Source organism: Thermobia domestica, chromosome 8, assembly GCF_964235325.1.
Source record: "Thermobia domestica chromosome 8, izTheDome1.hap1.1, whole genome shotgun sequence".
Lineage (NCBI taxonomy): Eukaryota > Metazoa > Arthropoda > Insecta > Zygentoma > Lepismatidae > Thermobia > Thermobia domestica.
The window spans coordinates 289,233,332-289,256,237 of NC_137461.1; positions in this window are offsets into that span (position 1 = coordinate 289,233,332).

Consider the following 22,906-nt stretch of genomic DNA (forward strand, 5'->3'; position numbering starts at 1 on the left):
ATTTTACAGTGTAACATTTGTGTATTGAAATGTTTTGTAGGTAAAGACAAATAGCGGTCCGGCCGTGTCTCTTCCCTTTCACCAATTTTATTAAAAAATTCTAAGTACAATGTCTTTAATTTTCAAAGAGTAATTATTAGTGTATTTTCTCCTATTGACCAGAAAAAGGAGATTGTGTTTTGCGGGTGCCCCTTCAGCTCATGGCAGCGTTCAGAACACTTGCTAGGTTATAGGTAAGATTTATGGAAAACCCCTCGACTCATGGCAGCCTCGTGAGGTTTTTAGTTGTAGTTAGGATCCATACTTCAGTGCGACATAGGGCTTAGGAAAGCTGTACCCCTATTCCAGTGCGACCTCGGAATGGGTAATGGTTAGTCGGTCAGTGGTCAAACTGATGCCAGGGTCCTTCCTGGTCCCTCTTTTATTTGTCCTCTTCGGGTGGTTCGCCCTCCTTGGGATCCTTTCGTGTGGTCCGTCTCCTTTCGGTTTCCTTCGTGTCTTGCTCTTTAGTGTATCGTCTGCTTTTGTAAATAATGGCACGTGTCGTTATACATTGTCACAAATATGATTTAGTGACATTTCTTATTATTTAATTCGCAATTGTTAAATTACCTCATATTATTTCAGTTCATTCTCATATATTCAAGTATTCAAAGTTATTTTTGTAAGTTGATTGAATGTGTATTTGTATGTTTGTCAATGTTAAATAGTATTGTAACAATGTAGTTACAAATAGCGGCAGGGTACAAAGCTCAACTTGTATGCAAGAGGTGCTCAAATATCAACAATTCACTCACACAGACAGGTTCATGCGCACCAAAAGACCTTCGTTGCTAGGCAACGGCAGAAAAATTCTGATTGGCTGAATCCAGTCACCTTATTCTTTTAGCAGCAAGAAAAGGAAAAGAATAAGAGCAGTGTTTGTCGCTTTGTGGGTAACTTCGTGAACGTGTTCCAAAGGAAGTGGCTGTTTGTAATCTTAGATTTTAATGAGACTTTTAAAGTAAACTACAGTATAAAGGTGCGTCTAAAGCTATATTCAAGATGTGGAGTCAACGTAGTTTTCGTCGCTGAATTTGAATGGGCAGTTTCTTGCTCTAAAAAAGGTAAAGGAAAGCTAGACATAAGTATACGAGCTTAGATGCGCGCTGTTCTGGAAAACAAGGACATTCAGTTGATATTCTCTGAATCTTTAAACATTCGGAACTATGTTAAACTCAACTGTATTATCATTATTTGTTTGTAATTACTTCAATTCAACTAGTACCATTAAAGTTAGTATTATTACTGGAACTTGACAATCTTCCAAGATGTCAACAACCTCTTCAAATTGTTGATGCAACATTCCCAACACGAATATTTAAGATACATTCCTATGGTTCTTGTTGATGGTGCTAATTCGTGGTACCTGAGCAATTGGTTTAGTGGTTGGAACGATTTGAGGCAAAATTCTTGCATACTTTTGAAAATACTTGCATCGTTGCTACGCGTTTGAACAAACTGCGTAATTCTCGCATTAATCCCAAGGAAGACAAGTCTGTCGTAGATTTTCTCTTAAGCCGATACAACAAGTTGAAGATGGCTCAGCCGAACGAAGAAGAAATGCTGATGTCTAATCTCGTTAATTTACTCCCTTATAAAGTTCAATCTGCTTTGTTGGGACGTCGAATATCGTGTTTGTCCGAGTTAATACAAGCTGTACAAAAAGTCGAAACATTCTTTTATCAAAATCGGAAATGGGAAATGGCTGAAAGGAAATCGGCTGAGAATGTGAAGCGGGTGAATGTTAAGGTTCAAAGCAAGAATTTTTTCTGCGGAATCGAAATCTCGAGGGCGTAATAAAACACTCGTGAAGAACGAAGAAGTTTTCAGAAGAGATACCAACAATGAAGATAGTGGAAACAAAGGACAGGGTGGTGGTCGCAAGTGCAGTTATTGCAGAGAGCGAGGTAAACAAGACGACTACAGCGGCAATTATCAGAAATCCGACCAGTGCCATCACGACTTTAATGGAAGTCACAGAGCAGGAAATTTGGAAGAAATCGGCAAGGGCGAAGCTTCAATCGGAACAACTGGAGAGATCGTCCAGAAAGGGAGCCGGACAACCAGGAAGAGGAGTTTTGTAGATGCTCGGAATCAGCTGACAATTGCAGATGTCCACATGATAATGGCGAACAAAGGGGTGATCCTTTAAACATGTAGTTCCTTGTTCAGACTGTGCCCCGTGGGCAAGGAGTGACGCTCTAAATTTCTCGGAACATTCCCAGCACATTTATATGAAATCAGGAAAAGGGGGCACCCATTCAAATGGAAGTTGTGAGAGATTATCATGGAAAGACGCTCGTGGGGAGGAATTTCCACAACATCAAAAATAGAGAATGAAGATCAGAAGATACAAGTTTGTAATGTCGAGTTGGATCGATCTAGTGTAGAAGGTAATCGGGAGAGTGGAGATGCTTCAATCATAGCCTCGGACGACGGTAGATCATCTATGAGGATTTTTGTGCATTTGAATGGTCGAAAATTAAGTTGCCTAGTTGATTCCGGATCTCAAACCTCGTTGCTACGCGAGGAACTATACAAGTCGGTAACTGGCTGCATTTCAATGCAAGTTTATCCCATAAGGAAAACTTACAATTGTGTGATTTCACTGGGAAAGTTGCAGTCAACAGAGTATTAGGAAGAGTCATTATACCCGTTCGTGTTGGAGAAATGGAAGTCTTGACTGAGTTTGTAGTTATAGAGAGGTTAAGAGAAAACGAGATCCTTGGACTAAATTTTCTGGAGCGCTTGAAGAGCATTATTGATTTGAAGAGCATTATTGATTTGAGAAATAACACTATGTAAGAACGATGTTTGTGTTACCACCCCCATATTGCCGCCGAAGATCGAAGAATGTTCGTCTGATGTTCGTTTGGTTTGCATTGAAGAAGCTGTACCCCGCGTCCTACATTTTATCGATTCTGCGAATCTAAAGTTCAAAGTTAATGGAGTTAACCCCACTAGTGTCCATGATTGTCAGTTAAACTCAAAGATGGAATTACAAGAACTATCAGAAGTTTTACAGTCTATTTGTATTGAAGATTCTTGTAGCATAAATAAAATTAAGAATGAACATTTTTGTGATAAAACTTTGGTGTCTCGTTCTTATCCTTGCGAATTGAATTCATGTACTAGTAATCTTTTAGAGGGTAAGTGTGCTCAAGTTAATGATCAGTTACATATAGGGAAAGTGTTTAGTTTTAGTACAAACCAGGTTGATATCAATGTCGAAGAGGGTTACCAACCTGTAAAACAACTCTGTAATCCTAAAAAAGAAGATTTTCCGGAAGATTTATATTTTTCAATTCAAGATATACGGGAATGTGTTGGTAAAGCAGAAATGCTTAACGATGAGCAAAACCAAAGTTTATTCTCATTACTAGTGAAGTTCAGGCCAGTATTTGGCAACTTTCCTGGCAAATGTAATAAGTTTAGTTTAAGATAGAGCTTCTGGATGAGAAACCTATCGTCGGAACATTGTATGGCATTCCAGTGAAGTACCGCGAACAAGTCCGAGAACAACTTCGGGAAATGGAGAAATTTGGAGTCATCCGGCGCAGTAATAGTCCATTCTTAAACCTGTTACACGTAGTACCCAAAGTCAATGGTAAACTAAGACTAGTTCTTGATTTATATGCTCACAACGAGAAGGCGTTGCTTCCAAACTTGAGAGTAGAGAAAATACTCGACTTATTGCATAAATTCGCCAATAAACCCTACCTTCGGTAAATTGATCTCGTCTCATCGTATAGCCAAGTACCCTTAGCTGAGGAGTCGAAGAAGTATATGGCATATTCGTTTGGTGGCGATTTATTTGAATATGAACGCTGTGTATTCGGACATAAAGCTGGCGGACCTGCACTTCATCTGGCACTGAATGAGGTGTTTCCTGAACATCTAAACGATAAATTAATTCGATATATTGACGACATAGCCTTGGTAGGAAGAACGTTTTACGAATTCCTTGAGACGCTTGAACAAGTACTTGCCTGTTTGCTCAATGCTAATATGACAGTTAACCTCGAAAAATCCATTTTCGGAGTAAAAGAACTAAACTTTTTGGGGAATATTGTTACACCTTATGAAATACGAAAAAATCCGTCAGCTATGTAGACTTTAATGAAGTTGCCACCACCACATAACTTGAAAACCTTGAGAAGTTTGATTGGTGCATTTCTGTGGCATTCGCGGGTGATTCCAGGTATTGAAGTCATTGCTAATCCTCTATTTTCTCTCCTCAAAAAGGGGAAGAAGTGACAATGGCTTGAAGAGCATCAGAGGTGTTTTGAGACACTGAAAGCTGCATTAGCCGAAAATGTCTCATTGTCTCACCCGGATTTCCAGTACCCATTTTTCATAGAGACGGATGCATCCACCTTCGAGTTGACTAGCGTCGCATATCAGATTATCGATGGACGTAAGAAGATTTTGGAATATGCGAGTAGATCTTTGTCCAAGTCTGAGAAAAATTATTCTGTCGTGGAACTAGAATGTCTTTGCTTGGTGTGGTCTACACGTAAGTGGCGATCTGGTTGGTTGGCAACAAGATCATTTTTCGTACCGACCATCAGGGGCGGACTGGCAACCATAGGACCCACCCTGCTAAACTGAAATGAGAGCCCACTGTATAAAAATGTAAGAAAATGTACTTGGCATTCTTCATGTGTATTACATATAAAAGTCCATCTTCGAACCCATAAATAGTATCCCATATATTCATACAAAACCAAAACACTAATTACAAAAAATCTGAAGTAGGAACATTTTAATAATAACTCATACAGTGTGTAATTGAGATTATCATTTTTTATTGTAAACACACACAATACCGGAATTGGTGCTTTCAGTTATTTATATAATGCTATTGTTTTTTATGTAGTGAATTTAAACCATTTATTTAAACAAATGAATGTCATGTTTTAGAAAACCCAAAATATATACACGAGCAATATGTAAAAACTAATCTCAAGTCAACTTTGAAACACTACAACAACCCCCGCAATGTTTTAGGGCCCGATGGTCTCACAGACGGAATCTTTTCAAGTTGACAAACGTGAAGAAGAATAAGGTCTGTTCATGAAAGTTTAACTTTACGTCTTTTTTTTAATGCAAAACACAAGTTTGCGCGAGTTATCCTGGCATATTTTTGATGCTGGTAGGGTTAGTTCAGCACATCTTTTTAAAATTATTGGAGGGGGCCCACCTGTTTGGGGGCCCACCCTGCATTTGCAGGGTTGCAGGGTGGGCCAGTCCGCCCCTGCCGACCATAAAAGCGTCATTTATTTACACAAATTCAGGAGTTGGAATGCTAGATTACAGCGATGGGCTTTAGAAATTCAACAATTCAATTTTTCCGTTGAGTATATCAAGGGGAAGGATAATCTTCTCAGCGACTATCTGTCACGTGCATTTCTAGAAAGGAAGAAAACCTTCCATGTGAACCCAGTACAAGTATCTGGAAGAACAAATTGGTGATGGCGGATATCAAGAGAACAAGGTTCATACAGAAGAGAAATGAAAAGCTGAATCATGACGTTAAGGTAGAAAGATGCGTCCAGGAAGGAGATTGGGTGTTCGTAAAATGTCATAACCAGAGTAATCTCCTAGAAAAGAAGATCGCCAAGTTCTGTGATGTTTATCGAGGACCCTACTGGTGCTATAACGTTGTCAATAGGAAAGTCGTGGAATTAATTGATCCAGAATCCGGAAACGTCGGAAGACAAAGGACTATTGGATCAAGAAGTTACGAGAAAAGATCAATCCCCAGATGTTTTCTGCCGTCATGAAGGAATGTCCAGAAATAAGAGTCGAAGAAGACTTGCTGAGCTCGGTCGAAGATAAAGCAGATTCTTCATCAAAGATAGTAATGGACATCTCTAAAGTTCAAGTGATAGAACCTTGGAATCTGCAATCTATTTGGAAAGATCCCAATGTAAGGCATTTCGTCCTAGAAGGAATGGTTCAAACTAAAGAAAAGACTGATGAAGACGTCAAATCTCAGTCATTGTTCATTAGGAAAGATTGAAGTAATGGCGATTGCTCTGGTGAATATATGCTTATTGCCTATACACACATATATGTATATATGCATTTTTCATTTATTATGATATATATCCTTTATAAATAATAATGATTCCAATATGTGTTTTGTAAAGTTTTCATGTAATTTTTAAAATGGTCATTTCCTATGTATATTCTTACTTTTTCTTTGTCACCACCAAAATTTGAAAGGGGTATGTATTAAAGTTTTGTTACTTGTTGATTTCTTTGCATGTATATTACCTATCGAGGAAATAACTGACCGGCAGATCACCAAGGTCAAGCACCAAGAAATCAATCTTGTCTAGGATGGAGAAATCATCATAATGGCGCGATGGAAAGTTATAAAGAGTTCTTGGACAATAAAGGATAAGAAAAAGCCGGAAGTGAAAATTCTAAACAAATATAATATATTAGATTTCTTTGATTATGTTGAATTGGACGGTATAGTATGTGATTTTATATTTCCATAGTAGCAAAATTGCTGATCATATCTATTCGTGTTTATTTTTTTGTTATTAGGAACTTTACATAAACAATACTCAAAAAAACAGCAAGGAAAGATTATCTTATATCCACAAATTTATGTATATTTTGTAATTTTTCTTTCGGATCCCGTTCATGTGAACGATTGTAACGTTGGGTTCATGTCAAGTAGTTCGGTCCGCTTCTCGGGTGCAACTGTCACAAATATGATTTAGTGACATTTCTTATTATTTAATTTACATTTGTTAAATTACCTCATATTATTTCAGTTCATTCTCATATATTCAAGTATTCAAAGTTATTTTTGTAAGTTGATTGAATGTGTATCTGTATGTGTGTCAATGTTAAATAGTATTGTAACAATGTAGTTACAAATAGCGGAAGGGTACAAAGCTCAACTTGTATGCAAGCGGTGTTCAAATTTCACCAATTCACTCACACAGACAGGTTCATGCGCACCAAAAGATCTTCGTTGCTAGGCAACGGCAGAAAAATTCTGATTGGCTGAATCCAGTCACCTTTTTCTTTTAGAAGCAAGAAAAGGAAAAGAATAAGAGCAGTGTATTCTTGTAAATGACCTTATTCAGTCATTTATAAGGACGAAGGATTAACATTTTTCTTCTTTTTTGTGCACTTGATAAGACCAACTATGACTTGAGAGGTGTGTATTTTATAAGATATACACTTAATTATTTTTTATTTATTTTAATTAATATTCATAAACAGAGAGAGAGTTTGGTTCTTGATATTTTTTTAAAAAAGAATAGATTACAGCAAAATATAAAGTGAATATTTACACATTTTTTCTTCATAAAGTAACTTGATTATTTTCTTTTAGATATGAATAATTAACTAAAGATGAATAATCTTTCTCTTTTACACGATATTATCATGTGATCGTTGCTTAAAAATGTATTTGATCTTTTTATTAAAGTGGAGCTGATTACTCCAAATAGTTTTTCTTTGTTTTATTTTTCAGATGGGTTTTTTCTGCCCAACTGAAGAAATGAACCTTGTTGATGAAATCTACCTGCAAGAGGTGCTGCGCGGTCTCAACGAGTACCCGAGGGTCTTTAGTACTTGGAAGGCCATTATGGAGCTTTACCGGCTTGGCCATAGGGGATCGGTGAGATGCGACGCCATATTGCGGACCCTTCGTGCTTTTGAAGGTAATGATATATTGCTCTTACCTCACTGTGTATCCAGTGCGGACGTACTTGACTTGTTTGTGTACGGTTTTTTCCTACAAAAGAAACTTATGAATTGGCTCAAGAAAAAGTTATGTATCTATTAGCTTGTGAGGAAGGTCAGGTGGATAGGATAAATGATACTGAGCTTACAAACTTTTTTGATTTCGGCTTGCGGTTTGTTTCGGGACCATACATAATCCCATCCGAAAATAATGCCATAGTCATGACCCCTCAAGAAAGTCATAACTTGAGTTATAATAATTTACAATTGTTAACTAATGACGATTTAGCTTTTCTAAATGATAAAGCATATGGGATTGGCAATCTAAATTCCGTTGAAATACCAGCTGAAGAAATGAGGAGTTTGGTTGAAAATGAGGACAACGCTGTGGTTATACCCACGCAACAGGTCCAGGGAGAAAATCCTGTATACAATCCCCCTGAATACTGTGTACAGGATAATCATGACTATGGGAACCAAATAATTTTTTCTCCTCAGCATGGTCCGTCATATGTTAGTGTTCCACCAGTGGTTGGACATGGCAACATGAACAACAATAGTACAAGTGCTACTACGAGTAGTGTTAATAGTGGTAATACAAATGGTAGTAGTGGTAGTGAAAATAATGACGGACAAAATCAAAGAAATAGTAATTTCGAAGTTGTAAGACAAAGCAGACAAAGGTTTCGTAAGTTTCATTTTACGGGCCATGAAATTGCCGTTAAACCTGTGGCTAATGAGCGGAATATCGATAACTCACAGGCCTATATTGAAAGCTTATTTGATATCGCATTGGAACATGTGATCTCCAATGCACGCCCCACGGACTACATTGGTTTATACATAGATAGTAGTAATAGTACCAACAACAAGCCGGTGTATGTGCCGTTTAGAAGAAAGGGCAATTTCTCTGATAGGACAGTCCTCACTTCAATCGAACATGTATTAAATTCGAATGAATTGTTCCTTTTGGGGGAAGAAGTATTGTTTCGATTTCACATAGCCGAAAATTTGCATAGACAAGAAAAAACTAATGCAATGAGTGCTTTTCAAAAATATTGCAAATACCAGGATTACTTGGAAAAACATTTAATTCGAATTGAAAATAAGAATATGTATTGCCTACCCATGGCCATAGTGTATTGGATAAAAAAACATACCTCAAGTAAACAAGTTTTATGTAATTTAAGAACAAGAGACTATGATAGGTGGATTCTTAAAGCAGACGTTCTCTGCGAAATGGCAGGTGTTGACGTTGAAAGTAAAGGAGGTTGTGACTTCAAATATTGAGGCTTTCCAATCGTACTTGAAAGGGGAGTATCAGATCGTGATTTATGAGCAGGTTGAAAAGAATAATCGGGAATATATAATACGTTACCCGGGAGAGCCAGCTGAAAATAAGATTTTTATCCTGTATCGAAGAGGTAACACTATTGGTCATTTTGAACCCATTCTCACAATTAAAAGTTTTCTTAGCAAACGGAAGTATTGTTATTATTGCTTGAAAGGTTATGATGAAAGGTCACGTGGACACAAGTGTAAAACTCGTAATTTTTGCGAACATACTCACAAACGTGATTATACTGCAGAATTAAAAGCAATGCATGCAATAGAGAGTTTCCTGAGGGTATATGTTTTGACAACCATGTGACACGTAATAAAGCGGCTAGATCCGTATGTGATAATGTAAAGCTTTGCATCAATTGCGGTATCATCTTTGATAAGAGGGTGCGAAAATCTGATCACATGTGTGGTGAACATTTTTGTTCAACGTGCCGTGCGTATGTTGATACAAACCATACACGTTTTGTTCAGAGACAGCGAGCTGTTCATACGAAAAGGTTTATGTACATCACCTATGATGTAGAGACGATGTTAAAGGCACCGAATGAGCGCGGTGAAAGGGAACATCAAGTTGTACTGGTGTGTTGTGTTCAAGGAAAGGTATTGATTAGCCTTGTAAAACGTGCGGTGGCAATATTGGAAATCGTTCGTTTTCTTTTAAGACAATGACGGATTTTATTAACCACGTCCTGTCTTTCAGAAGATCGTGGCAATCGCCCATAATAGTAGCCGCTACGATGGTCTCTTCTGTCTTAGAACTCTAATAGAAGACCAGCATATTGTACCTAGTGTTCTTATCCAGGGTCAAAAGATTTGTAATATTAACATAGGTAACCGTATCTTTTTTCGCGACACTTTCCTCTATATTGGTGTGAAATTATCTAAATTACCGAAAACGTTAGGCCTTAGTCAAAATTTAAAGAAGGGAGATTTCCCATATTTGTTTAATACTGAAGAGAATCAAAATTATGTCGGTCCCTACCCTCCACTTGAGTACTATGACCCTGAGGGGCGAAGCACGGAAGAAAGAAAACAACTGGAAGGCTGGCACCAAGAACGTGCGGAAAGTGGAGAAGAGGAGTTTAACCTGCAAAAGGATATGCTGGCTTATTGTGAGGATGACGTTAGAATTCTAACAGAAGCAAGCGGTCATTAAGTTTAGCGATATCATCGAAGAGAAAACGGAGGGTTTGCAATGTTTCATAACATCATCGACCATTGCAAGTCTTGCAATGCGCACATATTGTACTTTGCACTTACCGGAAAATACTATTTCTATCATTCCCGCGTTGGGATTTCATCATAAGACCAAGTATAGTACGAAAGGTATGCAATGGCTTATGTATATGGAAGACCAATTAGGGATAGATATCCAGCATGCTAGGAGAGGTGGGGAAAAGTATATTGGTAGGTACAAGGTCGATGGATGGCACGAAGGACTCAACGCTGCCTTCGACTTTCACGGTTGTTATTTTTATGCCTGTAGGCTTTGTTTTCCCTTTAACCGTGACGTCGTTCTGCACGATGCTCAAGACTTGTACAATACGATGGAGAAACGATATGAGCAAACCATGCGGCGCCGTAGGTACCTGACAAATATAGGTGAAAACCTATATGAAATATAGGAATGTTCTTGGGACAATAAGGTAAAGACGGACAAGGAAGTGCAGAAGTTTGATCAAGAACGTTGTGCTAATCTACCGGATTTTCTTATTCCTAAGAACTGTTACAACGGTGGTCGCACGGAGGTCTTTCGTTCCTACGTTAATTGTGCGAGTGATGAGCGAATTTAATAAGCGATGTAACTAGTCTTTATCTATGGATGATGGCACGTAAACCTATGCCAGTTAAATCACCTAAGATTTACACGGGGCCGGACTTTCCAGATGTGGAAAGTATTCACGGTGTAGTAAAATGCACCATTTTGCCTGCAAAAGACATATTTTCCGGTGCTCCCATACGGTTCTGGGAGGTCGATTACTTTTCGGTCTTTGCCGCACATGCATGGAAGAACAGAACACTAACGAATGTACCCATAGTAACGCTGAGTGTGCTCTCACAGGAACATTTTGCCTTCCAGAGTTACACCTTGCTCTTAAAAAAGGTTACAAAATAATCGATATACATGAAATATGGGAATTTGAACTCTTAGATCCTGAAGAGGGGAATTCAGGTGGGCTGTTCGGGACCTATGTGAATTTCTTCCTTCAGATGAAGCAGGAAGCCTCTGGTTTTCCTGCTTACTGTACCACTGAAGAAGACAAACAGAAATATATCGATGAATATTATGCACGTGAAGGCATACGATTAAATTATGACAATATTAGGATGAACCCGGGATTGAGGCAATGTGCGAAACTATACCTCAATTCATTGTATGGAAAGTGGGGGCAACGCACAGATATGTCACAGAGTATAATCGTTAGTGATGAGGTCACATTTCTTAGGTATTTAACTACGGCAAGGTATGAAATTCAAAGTGTGGTACCAATTGATGATGAACATCTCATTCTCACGTAGAGTCATTGAAAATGAAAACGTTCCGTTAGAGTTTTCCAATGTGATACTAGCCGCATTTATTACTTCAGAATGAGATAATTCGTTTCATGGCAGAATCTGTTCAGAGGAAAATAGCAAATGAAGCAAACGAAAGTACATTTTGTTCATTACTTGCAGATGAAATCAGAGACAAGCAACGAATCAAAGATTTGTCTGTCGCATTAGGTACCTTGTGAATTTTAAAGTCCAAGAAAGATGCGTAGCTATACTGAAGTTGGACAAACAAGACGCTACCAGCATTAAGTTGAGTTAAGTTGATTTCAGTGTAGCGTCCCTTTCAGCAGCGAGGCTATATGAGACGTGGACCTACTGATTAACGTGGAGTCCGAACCACATGAGCTTCCGCTGGGAATCGAACCCGGGTCTCCCACGCAGAAGACGCGTACGCTAACTGCTTAGCCACGAGAAAGCTCACTACTAGCATTAAGAACGCCATTTTAGATTGTTTAAGAAAAGTAGAATTCAAAACCGACACGATACTAGCACAGTGCTACGATGTAGCACCTGTCATGAGTGGACAGATAAATGGAGTGCAAGGTCTTTTGTCTGAGGATTTGAAGAGGAACATTTTGTTTGTTCACTGTTTCAAACACCAATTACATTTTGACCAGAATAAGTAGTATGAAATGTAACATGGAATATTTCTTTTGCTGCATGGGTGATTTGTTTTAAGTCATGTGAACGATAAATTGGTTGAATTTTTTGAAGAGTAAGCGTTAGAAAGGCAACAATATATTGCGTACTGTTATAGAAGACTCCACTGATTGTAGAACGTTTGCAGAATAGTTGTATATACGTAGTGGTACCACATACTCAGGGTGACCTTTGGTATGGATGGATTTGCCTTTACACTTGTAACTATATGTCGGGTGTTGTTCATGGCAAGTGTAACAATTTATGGGGGGTTGTAGATTGGGGATATGAATGACCGGAGCAATCACCAGATCAATAGCTGCAGACAGACGTATTTGGACATATTGCGGTAGTGTTGATTATATGTATAGCATTTTTCGCATTGAAGTGTTAGGGGAAAATGAAAAAATGAAATCTTTGAGTTTTACGTCCCACGGTTATGCCGGTTAGGCTAAAGGAGACGGTGATGATGAATAATGGATGAAATGGTGGGATGAAGAAAGTGGGAGGAAACGGGAGAAGCCCAAGAAAACCCACGCACACTGTGTTTGTTCACCACAAAGTTCACTTGGCGGGGGGCTGGGATCGAACCCGGGACCCCCATGCACCAGAGGTGAACGCTCTGCCACTGAGCCACCGCGGCCCCTGAAGTGTTAGGGGGTGTTTGTGACCGTGAAAGTTTAACTTTCTTTTTTGTTATAAATGTATGCCCCCAATAGTTAGAAGAGTATCATTAGTGGTTTGAGAAGGTGTTAGTACTTGAACAATGTACGTGGGATATGTAACATTTATAATTTGCATAACCTTCAGGAGTGTGTGTCCTTCGTAGCTAAGTTCCTCCTGAATTTCTTCATTGGTATAAGGATCAACACACCGATTCATCACAGAAAGGAAAAGAGGACGGCGAGATGGTGGCATTTGCTTGCCTTGAGATGCATTATGGTTAGTAAGTTTAGCATTTTGTCGAAGGTTTCTATATGTACTTTGTTTTTATAATGTTGACCAAGTTTACATTTTCTGTTTGAAAATAAAACCGTTCCTAGTTTGACTATTTCTTTGAGTGACGCACGAGGAAGGTACTTGTACAGCTGTAGAACAACTTGTTTCTCAATTGAGAAACATGATTTGAAAAGGGTTAACAGAAACGAGTACATTGATTGAGATAAAGTTCGAGGTAAAGTTGGAGCTACAGTAGAATTTGTTTCCATGTCCATAGTTTTGTCCACTATATTTGGTGTAACGTGTGCTTTCTTTGCAGCTGGTGAGAATTGCAAGCTGTTAGAATAAGTTTGCATGATTGAAGAACGGGAAGCCATAGACAACAGAGCTTCTGGTACTACCAGATATAGTTTGTGACTGCACCTGCATTTCTTCCACTTTAGTGGAGCAACCAGAAAGTTTACGCTAATTATTGCTAGCGAGTAAGGTTACGATTGATACTTTAATACATTTTGGCAGTTTATACTTGGGAGTTGGCATCAAGAAAGATATGGTAGAGAATTTTTATTATCGATAGATGCACCATATTATAATGAACAATAAACATTGATATGTTATGAAATATGGAGAGTTTAATTGACACGTTAATATGTTTTAGGTTCTGATAAGAACTATTTGATTTATAATATCACAGAACAATATTTGATTGGTATATTAGTGTTATTCATATGCAATAGATACACGCCGTCCTCCTCTCCTTTCGTGATGAATCGGTGTGTTGATCCTTATACCAATAAAGAAATTCAGGAGAAACTTAGCTACGAAGGACACACACTCTACAACCTCCCCCCAAAATTGTTACACTTGCCATGAACAACACCCGACATATAGTTACAAGTGTAAAGGCAAATCCTTCCATACCAAAGGTCACCCTGAGTATGTGGTACCACTACGTATATACAACTATTCTGCAAACGTTCTACAATCAGTGGAGTCTTCTATAACAGTACGCAATATATTGTTGCCTTTCTAACGCTTACTCTTCAAAAAATTCAACCAATTCATCGTTCACATGACTTAAAACAAATCACCCATGCAGCAAAAGAAATATTCCATGTTACATTTCATACTACTTATTCTGGTCAAAATATCTTCAATGGATGGTCAAGAATTACATCTGTGGTTAAAAGCTATGGTGTCGGATTAAAATATGTAATACTCTCTAATGTCACTCGTCCTAACAAGTACTGAAAACATTTCAATGCTCTTTGCGGAAAACATAATAAAACAGCATATCAAGTATCAAATGATGTCTTACCTATATAGACAGACTCCTCGAAAGCTAAAGCTTTGGTTGATTTCATTCAAGACATCTTCACACCAGTAAGTCGCACATATTTCTATAGACACCCAGCCAACACAACCAATCCAACATCTCCTTCATTACAGCCTCATATCCTTCATCCTCTTCAGCAACTGAACCTCTAATAATAAACAAATTGGTTGATATCATTTTATCATTTTCATTCAAATATCACAATACAGTTAAAACATTTTTCACTATACTGAAGAAATAGGATCAAAAAACGTAACATAAAACATATCTTGCAGAAAATAGGAATCATTATAATGAAAACAATTCTATGCAATTGTTAAAATCAATAGTCTCAAAACTGTCACCTAAGATAAACAAACGCTTATAGTTACTAATAATTAAATTATTCTTTGTATGTGCTGAAACTATGAACAAATCCTACAATGTGTTGATCCCGTCATTGATACGTTTATTAAAACATTAATAAATGAACATAACATTCGTCTATTCACAAACATTGTCTTGGGAGAATTTCAAACCTTCAAAGCACTTAATAGTGTAAATGTCCTAATCTATAATACAATTAAATTATCATGCAATTCATCAGTAGTGAAAATAGTGTATAGTTTTTTATCTGTAATCAATCTGAAATAAAAATACTTGCTGTCACTATTAAACAAAAATACATAAAGAGTCTTCATAAGTAAAAATTGCTATTTTGTTATCCATCATATTCTCCTGATATATCTCCACATCATAAAGTCATGTCTCATCGTTTTAGTTTTTTGTCAATTACTTGTAAATATTTCTTATGATTCTTTAAACTTCATGTATTTGAAAAATTTCTGTTCAATAAGGATACAGTGTTCTTCAGTACAAGAAAATTATTCCATATTCATAGAAAGTTATCCTTAATGTTATGATTACTGATATACAAATATAAAACTCACAGTGTGTTTATTTAACTCTTCATCAGCAACTCGTAAATCAAACCATTATTTATTCAATATGTAGGCTATAAATATATAATTTCAATTTACCTGCGTTTATACAATTATATTTATCTTATCAAATTTCTTTAACAAAAAATGTCTACAATAACAAGTTAATATAAGCAGCAAATAAATTAAATATAAATTTATGTAAAAGAATATATAATGCATATCCATTAGTATTTATTGATTGAATGAATAAATATTCAAAATAATTAGTCCTTTAGTATAACAGCAAAACGTCCTAGTCTGTCATTCAAAATCTAATAATTTAAATACGATGTAGTACATGGTAATGACGTATACTGAGTCGTATTTAACGTCAATAAACCTTGTTACTATACAGGCATTTTAAAAATATTTATGGTTTAATAAATGAATATTTGAAGTAAAACAATTCAATCTGACATTCATGCAATTAATAATTCAAATAAGTCAACAGATGTCGCTAGTTGTATTTCCCTCTATCTAACATATATAGATTTCAGTATTGTAATAATCACAATATCCAACTTTAATGTAAAGCAAATACATCTTATGACCAAAGAACAAATCACGCTAACATTCGCGTATTTAATACTTCAAATAAAATAATAGCTGTCGTTAGTTGCGCTGCCTTATATCTAAATAAGTGACTAATGCCAGAAACAAAAGTGTCTCCATAAATGTAAACCAAATATATCTTATTATAAAAGCAAAACATATCCATGTGTCAATTATATTTAAATAGCTTTAAACAAAGCAATAGTTGTCACTATTTGTGGTGGCCTGGCTATCTATTAATTAAATGTCGATAGTACACTCTTCAGTTAGCATTACATGTAATTGTAATGCATTTATGTTATAAAGTACTATGTGGCAATCTGTCAATTATGTGTTTAGTAGTTCAGGAGGATAATATTTGTCACTAGCTGTGGTGCTTTGTATCTAAAATAAGAAATAAATAACAAAATTCCATTAATCATCTATCAATCCTAATATTCTAAATCAATTAATTCTTATTATTAATGCAATACATATCAATATATCTCTCAAGATCATAATAATTCATAATCATAGCGTTTCTTAGTAAAAACTATAATTCCAAGGATACAATAAGTCTCTACCGTACATTTTCACTGATATCAACTCAAAACATTCTCCATTGGATCAAAATATTGGCCATAGTTAAGACTATTACTTTAGTTGATTCCAGTTAAACAAATCTAAATGACATTAATAAACATACCATTTATAGATAATTAAAAGACTCGGTATCCTCAATATTTATAAATATTGTACTTCTCGCTACTAATTGCAATACTAAAAATTAAAGTTCTGAAAAATAGAGTATCTCCAATCCAATATAATAGCTATCACTATTGTACAAATCAATTGTCCTTGCTCTTAAAACATTGTGGCGGGCCGGCGGTGTGCGTTTGCGTAGACCGGCACCCACACAAGAGAGTTTTGTAATTTACCAAAATACTTCTAATTAGTCAACCAAAGTTTCTGCAAAACACCAACTATAACTCGAGCGGCAAAGTTATACTGGAAACAGGAACTCAGCTAACAAAACAGTCTGAAGAATCTTAGTATTACACGGTAGCGTTGGCCTGGGCCAAGACTTAACTTCTAGTGGAAACAATGGAATCGTTATCCTGATTAAGGTTTGATAACCAAACAATCCTTTGGGATATCTCTTGAAACAAAACTCGACAAATATGTTCCTTGCAGTAAGCCTGCAGTTTATTGGCTCTAAGCAAATTACAAGAACCAGGGCCGGGGCGATAGTGTAAGTACTATGTATATTTATAAAAGAGTTTAAATTACTTGGCGGTGTTCCAATAGATAGTTAAAAAATAACTTCACTGTTTAAAAGAGCACTGTCACAAAGAAAACAAAACTGCACTAGACTGGGAGGGTACGAATTAGTCCTAGTGGGTAGGTAGGTAAGAGGTATACTATTTGATCTACCGGTCTGCGAACAGACATCAAATAGGGTAGGTTACCAGAGGTTAGGAACAGGTTACCGTTTGATCTAACGGTCTGCGAACAGACATCAAACAGGGTAGGTGTAAAGGTTACCGTTTGATCTACCGGTCTGCTAAGCAGACATCAAAGTTGGTTACCAGAAGGAATTAAGGTTACCGTTTGATCTACCGGTCTGCGAACAGACATCAAACAAGGAAGGTTTAAGGGTTTACCGATTGATCTACCGGTCTGCGAACAGACATCAAACAGGGTGTAACTATTTGATTACCCGTGCGTTTAGGCCAGCTAAGCAATAAACTTAGAGTCTGTCAAAACACACATCAAATAGGGGTGCGACAGAACTTTAGCCGTCAACTTCCTAAGCTTGCGAGCAGTTTCTGGAGCGAGTCCGGGCTGAAGCGAAACTTGCGGAAGTAGATTGCCAAGTTCGGAAGGAGGTAACTTTAGCCGTCAGTTTCCTAAGCAGACCAGCAATTATGGGAGAACCCTGGCTGAACCGTCTTGCTTTCAGAAACAGATTGCCAAGTTACCGTGAGGATTAGGTAGGGTAGTACTTTGACCGTCAGTTTCCTAAGCCGACCAGCAATTATGGGAGAACCCTGGCTGAGCCATCGAGCTTTCAGAAACAGATTGCCAAGTACTGGGTAAACCAAGAGAGTGAGGTAGGTAACCAAGAGAGTGAGTAGGCAGGCCTCCGTGGAGGCAGAGAGGTTGGAAGGCAGAGGGATGGACAACTAGAGACTTCTTCGTGATAAGTTCCTGAACTGAGACGTACCTAACGAATTGCGTACTCCTCGTAGGCCGCACGTCTCTGAGGGGTTCAGGAGAGGGAAGTTGTCCGACGAGAGAGCCCAAAACATGCGATTTTAAGGGCCTCGGTCGGGGGTGCAACCGGCACCAATTTACGGTCTGTGTGCAAAATAGTAACATGTGTAAACGTTGCACCAAGACCGTAAGGTCAGAGGTTGAGCATGCGTGGAGATGTAAAAAGTACCTAGGGCGGAGCCCGAGGGGGACCCGTATCCTGAAAAGGAAGATTATTGGTTTTGCACTCGGTTTCGGGTGCATAAGAGCTCGGAAGGGTTCCACTCTGAGGGGCGGAGATACTAGCTATTGGAACAAGCCATGCCATTGACATCTAGATTGGCTAGAACAAGGTGCCTTGGGCGGAGCCAGGCAAAAGATAAGATTTTGTGTGTGCGCATGCGTGTGCGTGTGATGTGTAGTCCTTGAGTTTAGGTGTGTGAGCCCCTTTCTCTGGAAGAATGATTTTACATCGAGATTTACAGAGAATTGTACAAACAGTATCTTAAACTATAAAACATATACTAAACATAAAAGATTTCAAGTAATAAACTTGAAAGGTTTTATACATAATGAACTCAAGACCCTTCTACAGTTTATCTGCTTGTTTTCGACCAAAGACATACATATATATTTCATGTTCCGAAGAACGAAAAAGAATCTTCTTTTTAGAAGCAGAAAATGACATTTAAAAGATACACAAGACTATATGGGTTTTCTTAACAGTATTCTACCACTAATAATAATAATAATAATAATAACAAGAATACATATATATCAGACACAGAGCCAGACATTTCCCTGTTACAGAGGGAATGTCGTTATCTACCAGACGGTTGACCCTGAGGTCAAGAAGGGGGAACTCGGTTACTCAGAACGGGAAGACAAGAAGTCTTTCGTTCTAAGAGAAAAAAAGAACACTCAACACGAATTTGTATTTTAAAAGAAGTAAATGAAATACGAATTCTGTTGCAGTTTTAAAAATGTAAAAAAAAGAAATATTTATTCGCAAAAAGAGTTTGCGAATTTGCGGCCCACTACAACATAGTAACCATCTACTTCTTAAAAGACTAATAATTTCAAACCTACAAAGTATAGTCTGAACTTGTGTTCCTAGTAAACCGTAGTTAGTATTAGTTACCAATAGTTCATACTTAATTTTGTGTCATATTTCAATATAAAATAAATTCTAATTCTACTGTAATATCTACAAATAGTCGTAAAAAAACTAATTTATCCTAAAATGTATGCAATATGTAAACAATAAAGTAGTAAATCAGTAGCAATACCATAACACATAATTAAAGTTCTAATCAGTATAATAAGTAAATATTATTCATCGCCAGATTCAAGCATAGTTCTTTGTCTTCAATCTTATTTCAAATATAGTTACCAATTCTGATAAATAGTTTCTAATATGACCTAATGTAATATAACAAACTAATTTGTAGTTGTTTCTGGTAATGTTACATGAATATAATACATTAAACAAGTTTCAAGTTTAAGTAGTGTAATTATAATTCAACAAATTTAAATCAACATCCATAAATAAACCAAATAACATCAAACAAAGTTCTATCTTGCAATCTGAAATTCCAAAATCTTAATGCACACAAGTTTCCGTAAATTCTTTCTAGAAACCATTAACCCATATATCTAATATCCAAACAATAAAGTATCAATCATTTTCACCATCATACAGTAATAGCGTGTAGTTAATCTGTATCTCTATACAAAACTAATCTCCTAAAGGACATAGTTCAACAAAATACAAAGTGTAATCATCCAAATCTTCATATGATGGTTCTGTAGGGTAATCTTTTACCACAATACATAATATGTGAAATTCTAATATTATCGTGCATTGTAAATTTAAATATATCTACACTATACTAAATATCAATGTGCCATATATGCATCACATGTCAATTTGTGAATCTCTGATTCCCAACTTCAATTAAACCTATGTCAAATACTCTGTCAATAACAATATATTCTAGTCTTAGATATAATCAAATTCACATATACTCCATAAAAATATTTTTACGGTAACAACCAAGACACTTAACATAAAATTTCGAGACAAAAACAATTTTTACCTATAATGATTCTGTCAGTGATTTAAATGTATATAAATTAAGTCAAATAAAACATATACATTAAAATATTGTTGTACAGCATAGAAAATAAATAATCAGCTAGCACATTCAAGTGTTAACCAAAAGGCATGTGAATCAAGCACACTTGTGAGTGTAAAATTAAATATCCGTAGTATATTTACTTCAAAGTATAATAATACACTCCTCAACAAGCTTAAACTAAAAAAACTCCCTATAAAAGGCATCAACTATGATCTTCGGCTAAATCAATAGTCTCGGTACTGTATTCATTGTAAGTCTTAAGTCCACATAATATATAAATAGTTCTGCAACACTATCCATCACATAAAGTGAATAACTTTTACCCCTACAATTATCAACAATTTCCCATTAAATTCGCTTCAAACAATGGAATACCCTCTATTCCTACTTATAGTGAACATACTTCGTAGTTAGTATCGTCAATACTCTTAGTTCAATTCTGGACCATATATGTTTGTAATGGACAAACATCGTACATATAGAATTTTCTCGGGGTTCTCCCATTTCCTCCTACATTCTCATTCCCCGTTTCATTCATCTTAAAAGGGAAAGTCACCACAAAGTGTTCTGATACAACTTACCTTAACATGTATAATCGTAGGACGATAAACTTAAAATTATTTAGTGTTCGATTGTAACCTCTGGAGCGTAAAATTTTTTGTTCAATTCCTGATAAGACTATCAAAAATCAAATATTTCTGTAATCATATCTTCATTCAGTAAACAAATATTCATTTCATCTACAAAAACAATAACCATCATGCAGTAAACGTATATGCCATTCAAACGCTGAAACAAAATTTTTAAGTAAATTCAACTATAAAGTTTCCCGTTATAAAGAAACAATTCTAATTTCAAAGCATAATTCAAATAACTCCAATGTAAATCAAACCGCTAATGCTAATTTCATGCAAGCAAAAAATCTTAAAACCATTGCAAGTTCTAGTAAAGTTAGTGCCATACGTAGTAAATATAGTTTAATTAGTAAAATTCACGTTTAACTTGACAATCCATAATGTCACCATTATTTTGAATACAAGCTGTATTAAATTAGTAATAAAATTATTAAATTCGGGTCTTATATCCTGAATGTCTATGCATTAATATTATAAATAAAAATGTAGCACCATAAATAAAAGAATAAGTATCTAACAAAACAAAAAATGGGTATCCTTAAAATCCATCCTCCAAAATATCTAAAAATACAATTTCAGTTTCAAATATATTCATCCTATGTATGGAATGTCTATTCTTATGCATATATAATATGAAAATCTAAACAGCACAAAATTAGGTTGTTAAACAAGACTTCTACGCATTTTCAAATTGTTTGTTCGATCTTGCCGATTACATAACTGGTAGGATACACACACTAAACATTATAATCTGAATATCACCATCCAAAAGTAAACTAAAATCATATGGTCTCCGCAATTAGTAACAAAATAATAAGTGTATTATACATATCTAATAATTGTAACGTGTAATTTCACATTTAAATAATAGGTGCATGCAATAAAAAATCAATCGCATCTACATGTTATGTACTGTTATTTCTATATCCAATTTCATATACAAAAAACGCAATCGCATACATAATTTCCTACAACATACAAAAACTAAGTCTCTTCCAGTCATATATATCTTGACATAACGGAGTAGTGATTCAAAGAGCCTAAGTTCAATTCTATTTATTTGGTCTAGGAATTAATTCGTGCGGGTGGACAAGAGATGGCGCAACGAACGGAGCGTCCCACAGTTCCGTGTATCCACACATGTGTTGCAAACCCCTGTCATCGCGTATCGTTCGTAGTATAGGGCAGTGGATTAAAGCGTCAACAACACCAGTTTGTAGTTAAGTGAACATGGCGCAATTTGTGCCTGATAAAGTGTTTTTGCGGGGTGTCCTGCTGCATTACTTTAACATGCAGAAAAGTGCGACTGAAAGTCATCGTATTTTGGTGGAAGTGTATGGTGACCATGCTCTAGCTGAGCGAACGTGTCAGAAGTGGTTTGCACGGTTTAGAAGTGGTGATTTCGGCTTGGCAGACCAAGAGCGAGCTGGACAGCCAAAAAAATTTCAAGACGAAGAATTGACAGCATTGCTCGAGCAGGATTCGTGTCAAACGCAGGAACAACTTGCAGCAGCATTAGACGTTGATCAAACAACAGTCTCCAAACGCTTGAAAGCCATGGGAATGATTCAAAAGATGTCACATTGGGTTCCACATGAATTGAAAGACAGAGACGTTGAAAGACGAAAAACCATTTGCGAATTGCTGCTTTAACGACAGAGCAGAAAGGGGTTTCTGCATCGAATTATTACGGGTGATGAGAAGTGGATCCATTACGAGAACCCTAAACGAAAAAAGGCCTGGGTGAAACCAGGTGAACCAGGTCCATCACAACCAAAACGAGATATTCACTGTGCAAAGGTTATGCTGTGC